Genomic DNA, 16025 nt, shown 5'->3' with positions numbered 1-16025 from the left:
GATGCCCATTTGTCTGGGTTTGCCACCAGTTTTGCTCTTGGGAGAAGCTTGCAGACTCTTAGGAGCTTTGCCTGGGTGCAAACTGTGGGAAGAGGGGCGTGGAGAAGAGCTGGGGTTGTGTAACATGGCCTGCTGCTTCTGTTAAAAGAATAAATTTGTGGAAAGTAGCACTAGTGGGTTGTTGCCTTGGACTGGACCAGCTGCTGCAAAGATGAAGCACAGCCCCAGAGAGAAGGTTGCAGCAGAATAGAAGGATTTGGCTCCCAGCTCACACAAGGAGGGTCCTACAAGCCCTTCTGCCTTTTGGGACATGTTCAAAATTCACCCTCTTCCTGGAGCAGCTCCCTTCAAAATTTTCTAAAAAGATTTCTTGCCAAGAGAGGGGAAGTTTCTTTTATTAGTAGGGTTTTTTTTTTTTTGCTCGCAATTTCAGTCTCAGACCTCATTGAAGGGCTCTGGCATTTGCATAACTTCCCACGGAAACTGAATCAATGTTTGACATCATGGAACAGAATCTCAGGCGTGATTTAGCATTAGTAAGCCACCAGTCATCAGCACACTGTCATTCCCCTATAGCTGACATCTCAATAGAGTCAGCCTCATGCACACACATGTTCACCAGCAGCAAATTCTTCTGCTCTGACCATGCAGGAGCTTTTCTTTTAACATGGGCTTGCACATATGAACATCCAAAAGACACTGGTCCAATATGATCAATTTTCAGGGCTCCAAATGCATTTTCCCTTTAGGTAAGAAGGCAATTTTAAGTCCTCTTAAATAATTGAAGATACTCCTGATACAATCAAAAGTCAAGCTCCCCAAGATGAAAATGTCTGGATGATGAATAAGTTAATGGAACTAAAATCCCAGTCGTGGCTGATTAGGGGACCAGGAGAGTTTATCAGAGATGGGAATGTACAAGTCCAGTCACAGCCTGACCTTGTAACGAATGAGAGCTGAAAAGCAATTAATTGAGAAATTATCAGGGAAAAGCGAAGTTGTATGGTTGGTTAGCTAAAGCAATATGTCAATGGGCCAGGGATTGATTTCCCTGGAATACCTCAAGGTCTCTGTTCTGATGATTCAGGACCTGAAGGAACTGGCCCGAGCCAAGCAATAAAAATAAAACAGGGTCAGGAGAGGGAGTCATCAGTCAGCACTGGGGATCATGTATTATTTAGCTGGTAGTTAAGGGAAATTATCAAACAGGAGCTGACTTTAAGCCAAGTTTTTTTCCCCATGGGAGGGGAAGTGAAGTGAGGGAAAGGAAAATGTTCCTTTGTACCAAGGCTCACTGTCCTCAGCTCAAACACTGAGCTTGGGAGCTGGGTCCTGGGAGCAGGAGGTGCTGTGAATGTCCACAGAGAGGGATGATCAGGCCTGACAGTAGACATCATTTATTGCTGAGCTATTTCCTCCCTTCCTGCTGCCAACAGGATGCACAGGACTTCTGCTCCCACCTCCAGCAGACACCAGGACCTGCCCCAGGCCACCAAACTAACAGTGACATTCTGCCCACTTGAACCCTGATTATTTAAATTCATCCACACATCAGCTTCACACATCCTACCCATTTGGGGAACTCTTGGCGGGACCACAACTCGTGCTTGTTGATCTGAGCTGCAAAACGTGTCTGCTAACAGAGTTCTGCTCCTTCATAAATGAGTATAAAACACCTTGAATGAGACTGTAGTATCCATAGCTCATGAGAGCAGCACAGCAAATGAAAACAGCAAAACTAATTATATATAAAGTCTTCTAGAATGATCAGTGGGTTGGGTGAGAATAGCTGTGTCTTGTCTTGTGACAATTCACTAAATAACACTAAACTCTGTCTCTCCCTTGCGGAAGAAAGAAGAAAGCTCCCACAGAACCAGCAGTGCATATTTTGTGGCAAGATCAGGGCCTCAGACACCACAAACTCTTCCTTTTTGGGATCAAAATCCTGAGATGCTGCAGAAAAATTTTTGTTGGAAAACTGCAGCTAGCTTTCCCATCAGGACGACACTTCAAGTTCTGTTTATTTTGGTTTTTTAAAAGAAAGGCTTTCTAAATACTTCAGACTTGATACTGGGTCTTTTTTGTCATGTCTCCCACTAATCAAAATTACAACAAAGCTATGATTTTAGCTTGTTTCATTTCAATACATAATGAATACAAGAAACTCCAATATTTCACTGCAAATAGCCATTGCTGATGCAAAAACAGGTTTCTAGAAGGAAATTCCAACAGCAGCTGTGAGATAAAGGAACAGCTTTATCCCACTGCCTATGGACATATCTGAACACATTCCTGGGACTCACAGCATGTCACGCTCCATGTAATGCATTTTCCATTTGTCCTGACCTGAGAGCTTTGCATCCAAGGAGCAGATCCCCAAGTGAATTCATCAGGAGGGATAATAACCAGTGCATGAGCTTGGGCTGCTGGGCCAGCAGATCCATCCTGCAGTTGTCAGAGTGCTGAAATTCAGGGTGGCACAAATGCAGCCTCCTTTGATTAAGGACCAGAAGGACACAGCAAACTTTCCCAGTCTATTTTATTGAAATGCAAGAGAAAGGATTTTTTTGGGGGGATTGCATCATTCCTCTCCTCTGAGGCCAAGTGGCTGCACAGTCTCAGTTCAGCATCGGGGAGTTTAGGAGGTGGTGATGGAGGTGCTGAAATATCCCAGCACTAATCACCTATTATCACCTTAGGATAATTTAAAAAGCTGATTCCAAATAAATCCTCTTTGGATCAGGTCTTTGGCTGGCCCTCTGCTCTGCAAAGTGCAAACACAACCACCCCCAGTAAAACCAGTGGAATCCCAAATGTGACCTCAGGTTGCATGAAGCACTTAGCTGGGTATAATCACTGGGATGGAATAAAGTCATTTTGTTCTGCTAGGAATCAGGGGATCTTTTTTTGGAGCATCCTGCTCCACAGAAGGTGCGCTGGACTGCACTCTGATCTCACAAAGTTGGGGGAAATTCAGAGAGATTTGGCCTCTTTATTTTCTTCACTGCTTTCAATGGCAGTCAAAGACTTTCAGTATAAAGGCTGTGATGCTTTAAGATTGTCACAATGTGGAAGGGCAGGAAAATGCCCAGCCTGGAGTCTGACACAGTTTCCATTGTAAATTAAGTGAGGAAAGCCCAGCAAAGGCATGAAGCAGTGCACACCAGCAGTACTTTTGTGTAGCAGTGCTGGTGTGAGCTTTTGTGTGCCTGAGCCCTTCCAGGAAGGGGGAAATGGTCAGGTACCACTGGCTCCAGGCACCACTGACCCACACCCAGGGCTCTGAAGGAGCGTGGTGTGTTCCCAGCTCTCCCAGACATTTCTCACACAGGTTCAGCTAAACCGTTCAGCTCCTCTTTTTCCTCCGTGTTTTGTTAACAGTGGATTTATCCTATTTTCATTCCCATTCACCTGATGGTGGGTGGGATCCCAGTCCCAGGCACCGCTGCAGTGGGGTGTCTGGTGCACTGGTGTATTTGCCCCCCACACTTGCAACAGCAAATTAATTTATGTTTGCGTTTCTCTGGGGAGAAGGAAGCCATTCAAGCAGGTAGGCTCTGGAGGTCTAGGCTTTAAAGTATTGGCTACTGGCCTTAAAAAGAGCTTGGTATGAGAGACAGGCTTAGTTACATCTCTACATCCCACATTTGGGCTGCATCCTGTTGTTGCAAAGGGTTAACAGACACTGCAAAACATTTCTAGGATGAAGTGCTAAGATTTAGTGTACTGAATTAATTCTTAAATTAGAACAGGGGATTTGCACATGATTTCTAAGGGAAATTATCTTCTGGGTAAAATTAATACAGGAGATGTTTCAACATCTGGGATGGCATTATTATGAGCCATGATTACCCAGACATTGCCAAAAGAAAGAGATCACAGTAAACTCTTTCTTTTCCCAAGCAAAGTAAGCTCCTCACCCTGAAGGGGGGAAAATATTTGCAGAGCCTTGGCTTATTTGGAAATGCACAAGAGGATTCTAGGTGAGGAAAAGGCTGCGTGCTTTGCTGATGGATGGTTGGGAAACAGAAGTGCAGACAGGGAAGGTTCTCTCTGCAGGTGGGCTCCAGGCACCCGCCTGCCTCCCTCTCCTCTGAGCTCCTCATCAAAAAAAGGTGCTTAATGCAGTGCTACAGCTGCCCAGGTGCTTAGTGTCGGGAGGTTAAAGAGGAAACACACAGGCAGATGTGACCTGGAAAACCTCCAAAAGGGAGGTTGGTCCTTCTGCTCCTCACCCAGAGACCACAGAACTCATCCAAATCCTTCATCTTCCTCCAGCCTTCAGAGGGGTGGCTTTTCCCTGGCGAAATTTTAAATAGAGCAGAGAGTAAAGCCAAAGCAAGACCTGCATCAAAACAATCACACCCCAGGAGGAGCTCATAAATATTTATTTTCCTTCAGTCTATTTCATTTTGTCAGGAAAAGAGGAGGGCGCTTGAGTGGGAAAAGGAGACCAGTGGCACAGTGCTCCTTTCACAGGGAAAAACACCAATGTTTAATTTAAAAGGGCATAAATATAAGAGAAATGCCTCTTTACTCTCATGTTAGTAGCTGGCTATTAAATTACATCACAAGTGCTACGTGTGGGACCAGGCGAGTGCATGGTTATTTCTGTCTCTAAACCGGAGTGCAAGTCTCAGCGTAATTACTTTGGATCCAAGTGTAATTACCAACTGATCTGCAGGAACATACACAGCAGTGACATCCATCCCAGGCAGCATTAGAGCCTGATGATAACACAGCATCATTAACACAGCTTAGCACTTCCCTCCGTGGCTGCAGGCCATGGTTTGCCTCGGAAAGGGCCTGAGCTGCTGCCCCTGCCTGTGCAGGGCTGGGAGCAAATCACTGCAGACAACGGCAAACATGATACCCCAATCATGGGAAATCAGGCTGGGACAGAGGGGTTTTCCCCAAGATAGATCCCCTTGTTTTGGCATTTCTGCAACCTGCCCCTGTTTTTTTCCCAAAGTCCATGATGAGAAGGAGGGTGCTGAGTCCCTGCAGGGATCACCACCTTTTTGTTTGGCTTTCTTCTGTTTTATTCTGCTTTACTGTGACAGCATCATGCTCAGATTTTGGAATATTTTCTCTAGAGTTCACAGCTCATCTGTCTCCTTTTGGAAGACAGTGGGTATAAGGATTTTCTTTTCTCTATTCTTTATCTTCTTTTTTTTTTTTTCCCCAAGGCTGGAAGCATCACAACAAGTAAACAACCTATTTATTGTGATGGTCTTGGAAGCTTTCTCTATACCTCCAAGAAGGTCAGAGAAATTATTCAGAAAGAGAAAAGGAGAGGAAAAAAATCCTTCTTTCTTTTCATAACTGCCTGTTTTGTTACCACACCTTCTTAGTGCTATGGTGTTGCAAAGACAATGCAATAGACCAGCGTAGGAATGAAGATGCACTAAAGAAAAATAAAACTGATTTATTTTTTCAAGCTGGTGTTTTCAGGTACTTTAGTTGTGTCCATTCTAGCTCATAAACACAAACAAATGAAAATATGATAAAACATAAATTGACATAATTTCCTGTAAGAAGTACAGAACCTAAGATTATGCGAATAATCAAGAAAATATCTCCCAGCTCCTGTGGGTAGGATTGTATTTGCTCTCAGCTCAGGGTCAGTGATGGTAAAGTGAGATTGACAGGGTAAGTAACCCCTGAAGGAGGTTTTCCATTTTGGTCAGCCCTGCTAAGCCATGCTTGCTGCTTTGAATGAGCTCAGTTGCACAGAGAGATCTTCTTTTTTTTCCCTGATTCTGCTCATGTGTTGGTTTTATCTGAGCAGCTCCGCAGATGTCAGTGAGACACATTTTGTTTTGAGTTACATCAGCGTAAATCACAACTGATCCAGTGAACTCAGAGATACCCTCCTTGCAGTGAGAGCTGTGACACCAAGAGTTTGGTGCCACGGTATTGTGACAGCTTAAAACCCCTCCACGAGGAAACAAAGTCAGGCTCAGCTCTGTCCTGGAACACATTACAAAGCATGTTTGTTATTGCACAGAAGACAGCATTTGCCTTGGCTGTGAACAAGAAACCCAGATCTGTAACAGCTAAGATTTCATCTCTACCATTTATCCAATGAGCTTCCCAATCCTCTTGCACAGATAACCTGCTGCTAACATAGCAGTCAAGATCAGAGCACTTAATCAATCACTCACTGAGGACAAATATGCGTAATCTAAATTAGAACAAACCCAGGCATATTTTATATGACAGCCGTACAGATTTTTAAGAAAAAGCATTGGCAAGAAAATTGCATGAGAACAAAATTGTTTTGTGTTTATGCTTAAAGTGGTAGATTTCCTAAAAGCTTCTGTGGCATTAGGTAGCCTTGAACGTACAGGGGCAAAATTCTGCTTTCACTGCTTTCACTTCCATATTTTCATCAATAAACCAAGGATGCATTTGGTCCCTCTGGCTCTGAAGCAGAAATCCTGCTGCAGACCTCAGTATGATGTAGAGTCCTTCTTGAAAACCTTTCATATTTTATGATCACTGTCTATTCTCTTATGATCAGTGTTGGTTCAAGCTTTCATGAATCAAAAATCAGCTCGTGGAAGGCATCTTAGAGCAACCTATTTGTCTGCAGGTAGCAAAGGAAAGTGGTGCTTTGAAGAATAAACCCCTCTGCCTTCAGAACGAAGCTCAGGCTGCACAGGAGGCTGGAGCAACTTACAGATTCTATTCAGGCTCCTCTCTGGGCATGCTGGGTGACCTTGTGTTCTCCCATTTTCCTCTGGGGGAGATATTATTTATCCCTGATAATAAAACACAGGATTCTTCAACTGCGACTCGTGGTTTAATCTATTGTGTCAACTTACACAAGCTCCCTTGGAAAAAAAAAGAAAGATCAGAGGCAATAAAAGGAGTAAAAAATGAAGCATCTTTAACTGAAGTCATACAACTTTCATCTGAGGTCAGGCCCACGTTGCCCTGACTCTGCAGGGTGGGATCTCCAGAGAGGAGCATCCCAGAGATGGCCTTTGAGAGTGGGTGGCAGCTCTTGCACAGCCCACAGTGCCCATCAGGCTTGGAGACCCTTCAGCTTTGGGTAGAAACCCAACAAGCAGTAGGAAGGCTGAGCCCAGCCTCTGACAGGCTAATGAAAGGAGGAGTTCTGAAAAAATGCTGGAAGTATCTGTGCAAACACCCCTTCTCCATGCACCTCTGCAGATCGGGCCCCAAAAAAGAGTCCCTCTGCTGAAGTTCTGTCTCTGCTTCTCCAGACGAAGCAAACGGTCCCACAAAAGTTCACACATCACCAAATGTCCCATGAAGACTGAATTTCAGTTTATTGCCCTATCTTGGGACTTTTAAATATACATTTCAGTTCCTGCATGAAAGCAGGTCTGATCCCGAGTGCAGCAGGACTCATTTGCTCCCCTCTGACTTGGTTTTGGAGGGACCTGTGAGATTTTCCAGGAACAACTGTCAAATTCTTCTCCCAGTCAGCTTGCTGAGGTGAGGCATTGCCATCAGCACTGTTGGCATGAGCAAGTTTGATCAAATTTGTTAGGGAGATGTTGATAAAAGCAATGACCTAATATTGCAATTAAAGGCAATGGTGAATACCTATTCCCACCAAAGTCTGGGAAAAGCAATACAGAGGACTTTGGAAAATTTATCTTGGGTGTGCAAGCAGGGATTAGTATGCCTACTTGCTTAATTTGGCACCCAGAGGTCAATTATGGATTTGACTTGGATCTCTCAGCTTCAAAGGTCAGATCTGAATATGAAGCTTCTTTCTTCTTAAGGACAAGACAGAGACACTGCAGGTACCAGTGACCTGGAAGCAGGATTCCCACTTTCCACCATCCATACAACCTCCAGAAATCACTTTGCATTACATTTTGGACTTCAATGCTCAGTTAATTCCCCACAGATACCCATTAAAGTGCCTCAGTGCATGGCCCGGCTTTTTTTATTTTTAACTTAACTTTATTTTTTTAAACTTCCCAAGTTTTCACTCAGTCACTTGCCTGGGAGGCTGCTGTGTGAAGGTGCATGAGGATGGACTGGAGCATTTAAATGGAGGCCCCCAAACAGGAGCATTTTTCCCTTAATCTTCCCACACCACTGGGAATAATAATTCCTCGCAGGGCTGTTGCACAGCTTGATTCATTAAGGCTTATGAAGTGCTTTTAGCTCCAGCACTGAAAGGCTCTGAGCAAGTTATTTTGGACTGCTCAGGTGTTAGGGGGAGAGACATTGCAGAAGGAATACAAATAAATCAAGAGAAACTGCCCCTTCCTTCCATGCATCCCCTGCCCCGCACTGCTCTCCATCACTGTTGGTGTCAAACAGTTAATTTACAAGCCCAGCACTTTACAAAGCCCCTGGAGCACCAATTGTCCCTTTCTCATGCGACATCAGCTCCTCAAAACAGCCAGCTGAGCCTCCGGGGTCAGCCCACTCCTGCCCTTCCCAAGGCAACTCCAGCCTCCCTCCAGAACCGCCTGGGTATTTGTTTTTGGACAAGTCAGACCCAGCACCATCCCCCTGCAGCAGGATGCGGGGGAATAAGCCCGGGGTGCCCTGAAATGCACCATGTGCTTGGCCCAGGAGGGAACACTGGCTTGGGGAAGGTGACCCAGATATCCCACCCAGCCCATCACCCACCAGGGCATCCCCACAGCCTGGCAGGGCAGCCCGGGAGAGCCAGGGGCAAAGGAACAGGCTCGGGGCTGGGGAAGGTGAAGGCAGCAGATCTTTTACATGGCTTTTCTTCCCCCTCCCTCCCTCGCCCGGTCTCCCTCCCCTCCTCCAGTCTGTTGCACAGGAGCTGCCGGCCATGCTGTTCCAGTTCAGGGGCTCCTGCTACAGAAAAGATCAGCTGTTGGAGAACCCATGGAAAGCCCTGGGGGAGAGCCATGGCCGCAAGGTAATCAGCAGGCAAAGTTATTACCATTATGCTGCTAATTAATTCCCAGCTCATTACGTTTCCTGTGGCTAATTTGTACTCGCCGCTGATTTGATTAAACTCATCTCTATGCTAATAAATGTGTTTTCCATTTGTTTTAGCGACTGTAGGAAGAGAGCCCGGTATTTACATATTTTGACGTTTATCAAATAAAACGCGGCGCCTGAATTAATTCTGCTCTGATTTATAAGTGCAGGGGGGAGGAAGGGGAGCGAGGGGATGCTGAGGGTCAGGCGTGTGCGTGGCACAGTGAGCTGGGGGGGCTGGGGTGCTCCTCACATTTCATCCTCCCTGCCCCATCCTGCCCAGGGATGCTCCTGCAAGGCGGCCTCCACCTGCTCAGCTGCCCCCCTGCCATTTATTTCCTCTTCCCAGCTCAGTTTGGGGATGTGGGGCTTTGATTTGTAGGTGTTGGATTTCTCTTTGTCTTTCAGAAATTGCTCTAAATGAAGATGAGATTTACACTGCAGCACCTCATTATAAGCAGTGACTGTGTTTCCCAGTCCTGTTCATCAGGACTCGCTACAGTGATATCAGACAGCTTGAATTTCTGATCGGGGGGAGGAACAGACACCTTGCCATGCACACAGATTTATTTTGGGGATGTGTTTTACCCTCTCTACCTCAATAACTTGCAGGGCACAAAGCTGCCCTCCAGCATCTGCCTTTTAAACCCAAGAACAACTCTTAAGGGCAGATCATCAGCAAATCACCCTGCTCAAAACACTCCTCCTGTTTCCCACATTTAACTGCTGCAGTATCTGTCTTGTCTTCATTTGGGGTAAATCCTAACAGAAAAACACACTGAGAGTGGAAATTAGTGGGATTTGTGTGTTACCATCACTAAGAGTTTGTGAAACTCAGCCTTTCCTTTTCCCAGGAAAACTGGCAATGGTCACCAAGCACATCCCCTCTCTCTACATGTGTGTTCACACGTGTCATCTTCTGTGGTGCAGGGATATCTGTGTCACAGGGGATGGAGGCCAGAGCTTCGCATGAAGTGTGAGAAGGGAGCAAGGCAGGGAAAGGTTCCTCTTCCGGGGCTGGAAAAGGCACAGTGGCTCAACAGGGATGCCTGGTAATGCAGGGAGATATAACCCATCCCAGTCCTGCTCGGTTTTGTCTGGAAAATTGGCTCAACCCAAGAGGGATTTGTTTTCCCTCTGCATGCTCACTTTGGGCTGGATTCTCTGTTTTCTCTGCCAGGTTCCTGCAGGTCACACCAGTGGCCCCAGGGCAGCCCACAGCTTTCTTTCACACTCCCAGGAAAACTTTCCCAGTAAAGAGGAGCCCCAACAACGCCACTTCTCACTCTGGCAGCGAGACACCTTCCACCGCCGCTGCTTCACCCCAGGCAATCAGAAACAGCTTCATTGCTTAAGTAACAATTAACAGCCCTGTCTTTTGGGAGTGCTTCTGGAGCGCTGCGCCTCCCCTGCTCCGGAGCCTGCGCGCTCCTCCTGCGGTGTAACCCGAACTGTGGGCATCCCCCAGCTCCTGCCCACCCCTCATCCTGCTGCCTGCAAGGGTGGTGATGGGCTGCACCGTGCTGCCAGCCCAGCCAGAGCCGTGCTGATGCTTCCTCTCCTCTGGCACTCGCTCCAAGGCGGCACAGACACTCCTGTGATGCTGCTCAGGATGCACAGGGTGAGGGTGTCCCAGTGGCGATGCAGGCCCTCACAGGGCTGACCCAGGGGAGCTGCCAGAGCACGGCAGGAGGTCCCTGGGCTGTTTTTAACACAGGTCCCCAAAGAGGAGCTGGCAGAGCCCTGCCTGGCTCCCTGCTCAGCTCTGGGTGTGCACCTGAGCAATGGGGGCTGCCTGACCTGGGGCACTGCCTTGGCCGCTCACCCAGAGTCCCAGCAGCTCAGCATCTCTAGAACAACCAGCTAAGCCATGCAGTGGTGGATTGCTGGACGTTTCTCTTCCTACAAAACCTTTTAAGCCTTTGCAAAAGCGGGAAGTATTACGGACAAAAAACCCGCCTTGTTTCGCGTTAACAGCCTTTGCTTTTCCTGGCGAAGGTGGGACAATAGCCACACGCTGCATGCTATCAGTGTCACAAAGAACAGAACCAAAAGGCTTCAGCTCAGGACAAATAAAAGTAACATTGATTCCTTTTTATTTTTCCTTTTTTTTTTCTTTTTTTTTTTTTTTCCAGCTGGTATCAATACATTAAACAACCACGCTGGAAAAGTGAAATTGATTCAAGGCCTTCAGTGCTCCCTGCCAAAAAAGCCTCCTGCAAGGATCTATTCTGTATTGAATTACAGTCTGGAAAAGTTCAATAGGTTATTGTACAAACAGAGAGCAAAAGCCCGTCAACAATGGAGCCAAAGTGATTGTGCAGCTCCTTTGTGCTTGCCAGCCCCGCGCCCCTCACGAGCTCGGATGTTAAATCAGTTTAATTAAAATGGTGGGCTTCACATGCCTCGCATTTTTTTAATGCATGCCCCTGTGTAAAGACATGTAGGCTGAGGTTTAAAGCTGCCTGCCTGCACTGACAGCCTCTCCATCCCTTTCTTGGTCCTAAACCGCAGCGGATTTTTATAGCTGCTGAGCACTTTGGGCAGACGCTGGGGCTGAGCAGGATCATCAACCCCATGCAGAGCAGCTCCAGGTCTGGGCAGCACCCTCAGCCCCATCAGAGCAGCTCTGGGTCTGAGCAGCACCCTCAGTCTCAGCCTCAAGCCGTGGTGTGCTCCCCTTTGCAGGATGGAGCTGTGCTTTGGGGCTCTCTCAGTGTACAGGACTTGGTTGTGGGACCCTCCTGCCCCAAAGTCCTCCCTGGAGGAACCAGGTGCTCCCCAGAAAGCAGCAGGGTGAGCTCCCTGATGCTGCAGCAGGTTTGTCACAGCTCTCACCACAGGGTCTCCTCCTCCAAGGAGGCGGGAGACACTCGTGAGCTACATCAGGGTTTCTAAATCCCCCCTCTCCATCTCTAATTAAGATTCAAATTGAGTATAGAAATCATGTGTAAGTAAGATGCTAATTATTAAAGTCATTGATCTCCCAGACAATAAAGCAGCCTCGCTTTTCTGGCCCTGCCCATGTTTTGAGGCAGCTCTGAGCCCTCACCATCGTAAATACCCAGGATATCTGGAATCCACATTGGAGAAGTGTGAAAATGATTGATTTTGTGGAGAGGCAAAGTCTCCATCTTGCTCTGAACAAAACCTCTACTCCAGGCCCATCCCCAGAAAGCCCTGGCAACATGTCTGGCTGTCTTGATAGCTCAGCTCCTTGTAATGACCATTAAACTTTGGTCCCCCACATCACTGGACATCTGCTTTTGCCCTTGCCCATCCTGCTCCAGTGCATTTATTTTCTCATTGGAGTAAGTGGGATTTACCACTCAGTGTATTTAATGGGATTTACTGCTCAGTGCATTTAATGGCTTCTTGTTCCCAAACTGAACAACTTCCATGGTTGAATATCCTATCTAGGAGTTACAGGGACTGGGGAAAAGGTGCTCTCGGTTTGAAAAAAATATATGAAAGAATGGCTGGAAAATTACAGAGAGGCAAAAATCTATGGAAAGCAGAGCACAACCAGTATGGGGCCAGGCAGGAAAGTGGGGGCAAAGCCACAGGGCTGGGAGGATGAAGGTGGCCAGTGCTTTAGTGGCCACAGGAAGGACAGACTCACAAAAAAGAAAAGGCTTGGGCTGCAGAAGAGAGGAATGCTAGCCTGAAAACACAGAGTGCAGCACCACACTGCACCAAAACGCTGGAATTAACATCAAAGCAGTCCTGGAGCAAATGAGATTACGGTATGCATGTTAATGAGGCAGCAGCACTAATCAGCCAGGATGCCTCGCTGGGAGGGCTGCAGTGCCAACTTGTGAATTTTTGTTGTCAGGCTGGACTCAGCTTCCATTTGGAGTGAAGATTTTGTTTGGTTTTAAAAGCATCAGTATTTTTGTGGGGTTTCAGGCAATCTCCGATTTGATTTGATTTCTTCAAGTAGATGTCTGGCCCTTCAGGGTAGAGAGAAGAACTTGGAAATGGGATTGAAGTGGTCCCCAGGGCCAAACTGAAAACCACTCCAAAGCCAAGGAGCAGATGAAAGTTGCCCAAAATGCATTTTACTCTATTTTAAAACATCGTTATTTTTAAGCCAATCTCACCAGTTTGCAGGGCTGAGTGCACAGCTTTGCACACAAAAGGCAGTGCATTTTTGTGCCAAGCTTTCCTGAGGAGCATCAAGCCACTCAAGATCTGAGGGGTCCAGTTCTGCTCACTTTTGCAGTGGGTTTTTTTCCCAGTGCCACAATGCTGATGTTACAGTTATACTTCCCCATTAAGGCTCCAAAACTGGAGCTTTTTAATGCCAAGAGCCCTCAAAAAAAGCACTTGCTTGGGAGATATGTGGCTTCAGGCAAAAAGCTGTAAAAGGGGCAGCCCCATGCAAGGGAGGCTTAGCTGGGCTGGTGAAAAGGATGGCAGGAAGGTGAGGATGAGGAGGGAATCCTGAGGAAGGAAGGAGAGAATTGAGATAAGCACAGGCAGATAAGCTGCTCACAAGCATTAAAAGGACAGAACCCACAGCAGAGGACAGACATGAGCCCTGTCTCTGCTTGAAACCTGGGGTGCTCCCAGAGGCCAGGGAACAGATTCATCTTGGTCAGGGAAGCTTTGGAGTAGGGTCAAGAAAAGGGAAGCACTTCTGGGGCTTTTAATCTGTCTCTGTGGCTTTGGGAGCCAGAGGAACGTGGAGAAACAGCCACACCAGGGTTTAGGATTGCTGCAGTGTGTGCTGCAAAGGTACAAACTGCTCTGAGGATCAGCCCCAGCCTTCCCAAGGTCCGTCTCAAGCTCATTTTATGGAAAATGCCATCCTGATAAACTCCTTCTGCAAGGAAACCACTCTTGCTTTGATCTGTTTTTCAAACAGCCTTTCTTCTTGATTGGAGAAATTGGCTTAAATGAGTCTCTCTCCCTTTTCCCAAGCAAGGCTGCAATTCACTTCTGCTTCCTTCTCTTTTCACCGATAATCTCGTTTGCTGAAATTGTGAATAAAACAGAATTTGAGACATTTGAGTGTTTATGTGGCAGAACAACATGTTTTATGTCTGAGTTTGCCATGCAAACGTGTCTCTTCTGCAGGTGGCTCTGAGCAAGGCACAATGGGGGCTGCCAGAAGAGCTGATCCTCAGTTCCCAGCTCTTGTCCAGCTCTGAGAAAACATTCCTTTTTGTGTGCTGGACAGGAAGGATGGGGCTCAGCTCACAAAAGCTTTCCTGCCTCACTGCAGAGGTGCTGAAGGGTCCCAGAGCTGCCTTTACCCAGTGCACAGGTCTGGGCAGAGCAGTGGAGGAATGGGGGATAAGCAAACAGGCCTGGGAAGGTGCAGATGTACCTCCCTTCTGCCACAGATTTCCATGGCTGGGAAAAGAAGCTGTTCAGCAGCACTTTCCATGCCAGGGAGATCATTAGCAAATTAATCATTTACTAATTAAACGGCATGATACCCATGTAAAGGGAGTGTGATTACCCTCTCTTATAAGTCCGGAAACGAAATGGTGCTTCTGATTTTAGACCAAATTTGCCCTACTGCCAACCCCACAGTTTTGCCCCATGGCCAAAGAAGGTTCTTTAGAGCACCCACCTCTGCACCCTGACAGGATGCCTGGTCCTGCTCCTTGTCATCATAACCACTGCCTGGTGACTGTTCCCAGGCTTCTGTTGGAAAGTGCTGGAGGCTTGGCTGGCTCCATTCCATGGCCTTTCCATGTAGAGTGGATGCTATAGGGTGAGAGGATCCAGGCAAGGAAATGGGGCTGCATTCTTGCTGGGCACCCCAAAGGCTTGCTGGGTGCACACAAACATTTCATCTCCCCTCCAGATGGAGATGAAAATTATCCAGAGTCAGGAGAATTGACCATAATGAGCCCCAAAGTCTGACCTGTTTGTTCTCACTCTTCTGATTTTATTTGGATCATGTATGTGAAATTAACCCCCTGCTTTATCCAAAATGAGACCCCCTGACAACAGGCTTGATCTGCAGCATTTGGGTATGCATTTATTTAAAAAATGAGAAGGAGTGAAATTGGGCAGGCAGAGCAGTGGCAGTGCTGTTCATGAAGACCATGAAAGTGCCTTTATTATTGTGTATCAGAAACAAGTTTGGAATGCAGAAAGAAAACTTATAACTTATAACAAATGTCAAATGATTGCATTGCAGGGATGTTTGTCCTTGCTAAGATCTCTCAAGCCATCCCTACCAAAATGCTTTCCACTGAAGCACTCACATATAGCAGAAACTCCCCAGAAATAAAGCTCAAATTTTCCTCCTTTCTTCACAATCTCGAGGGGTCCAGCTCACAGCGCTGACACTGCACTGCAGCCCGAGCCCTGTGCACCTCCACGGAGCTGTCACAGGTATTTACTTTTGCTAAGTGCAGCTCATTATTATTGCCTCCCCTGGAGCTGTAGTGCAATGGAAACTCATTCCCCACGGCCTTGCCCAATAACTTTCAGAACAATATATTTTGCAGTTTTCTTTACTTTGCGTCCGGTTTCCTCGACTCAATCAATTGCGGGCGCCACGCGGTGAAGTGTCCTGCCTGCTGCAGAGAGAAAAGCTGGACTTTGCTGGGTGGATGTTTGCTTTGTGTTGTATACACAGAATAAAAATTAATTCAGGAGCAGCTAGGGAGAAAAATAAAAAAGCCCACTGAGATTAGGAGCACAGAGATATAATGGTCTGAAAACTAAAGCCTTGCTGACTCCAGGAAAGTAAGCAACATCTAAGGCAGCTCGTTTCCCCATCATAACTCAATACAAATAAAGAGAAGAAGGTGGATGGAAATGGAGTAAATTATTTCACTGCCTAGAGCGACAGATGAGCAAAACCAACTGGGCTGGTTTCTCCAGGATTTCAACACTTTTGCATGCCTTGAAAGACACCACATTCAGCCACCTGCTATTGAACTTCATGGTGGCAGGACATCCAAAGGTTACAGCAGCTGGGCATCCCAGTATGGTTTCCCAGACAGACTTCCTCAGTAGGATTTTGCAGGGATAAGGTAGCACAGGGGTGATGTCCAAGAGCCTCCTCATCCATTCACTGCCCTGGGAAAATGAGGAAGCTT

The 16025-nt window shown here is 46.8% G+C and overlaps 1 long non-coding RNA gene across 5 annotated transcripts in view; it reads left to right on the top strand.

Moving 5' to 3' along the window:
• The window catches only part of LOC115947992, a 177462-nt gene extending 168457 nt beyond the window's left edge, over positions 1-9005 (top strand). For 3 of the 5 annotated variants that reach the window (XR_004081848.1, XR_004081849.1, XR_004081847.1), the window contains one exon: positions 8777-9005. This is a non-coding gene — a long non-coding RNA (uncharacterized LOC115947992). The other 2 variants (XR_004081851.1, XR_004081850.1) reach the window with 2 other exon arrangements.
• The last annotated feature ends 7020 nt before the right edge of the window (positions 9006-16025 follow it).

The sequence above is a fragment of the Geospiza fortis genome, unplaced genomic scaffold (assembly GCF_000277835.1).
Source record: "Geospiza fortis unplaced genomic scaffold, GeoFor_1.0 scaffold188, whole genome shotgun sequence".
Taxonomy (NCBI): Eukaryota; Metazoa; Chordata; class Aves; order Passeriformes; family Thraupidae; genus Geospiza; species Geospiza fortis.
Note: the sequence above shows the minus strand (reverse complement) of the source record. Positions and strands in the feature narration are given on the sequence as shown.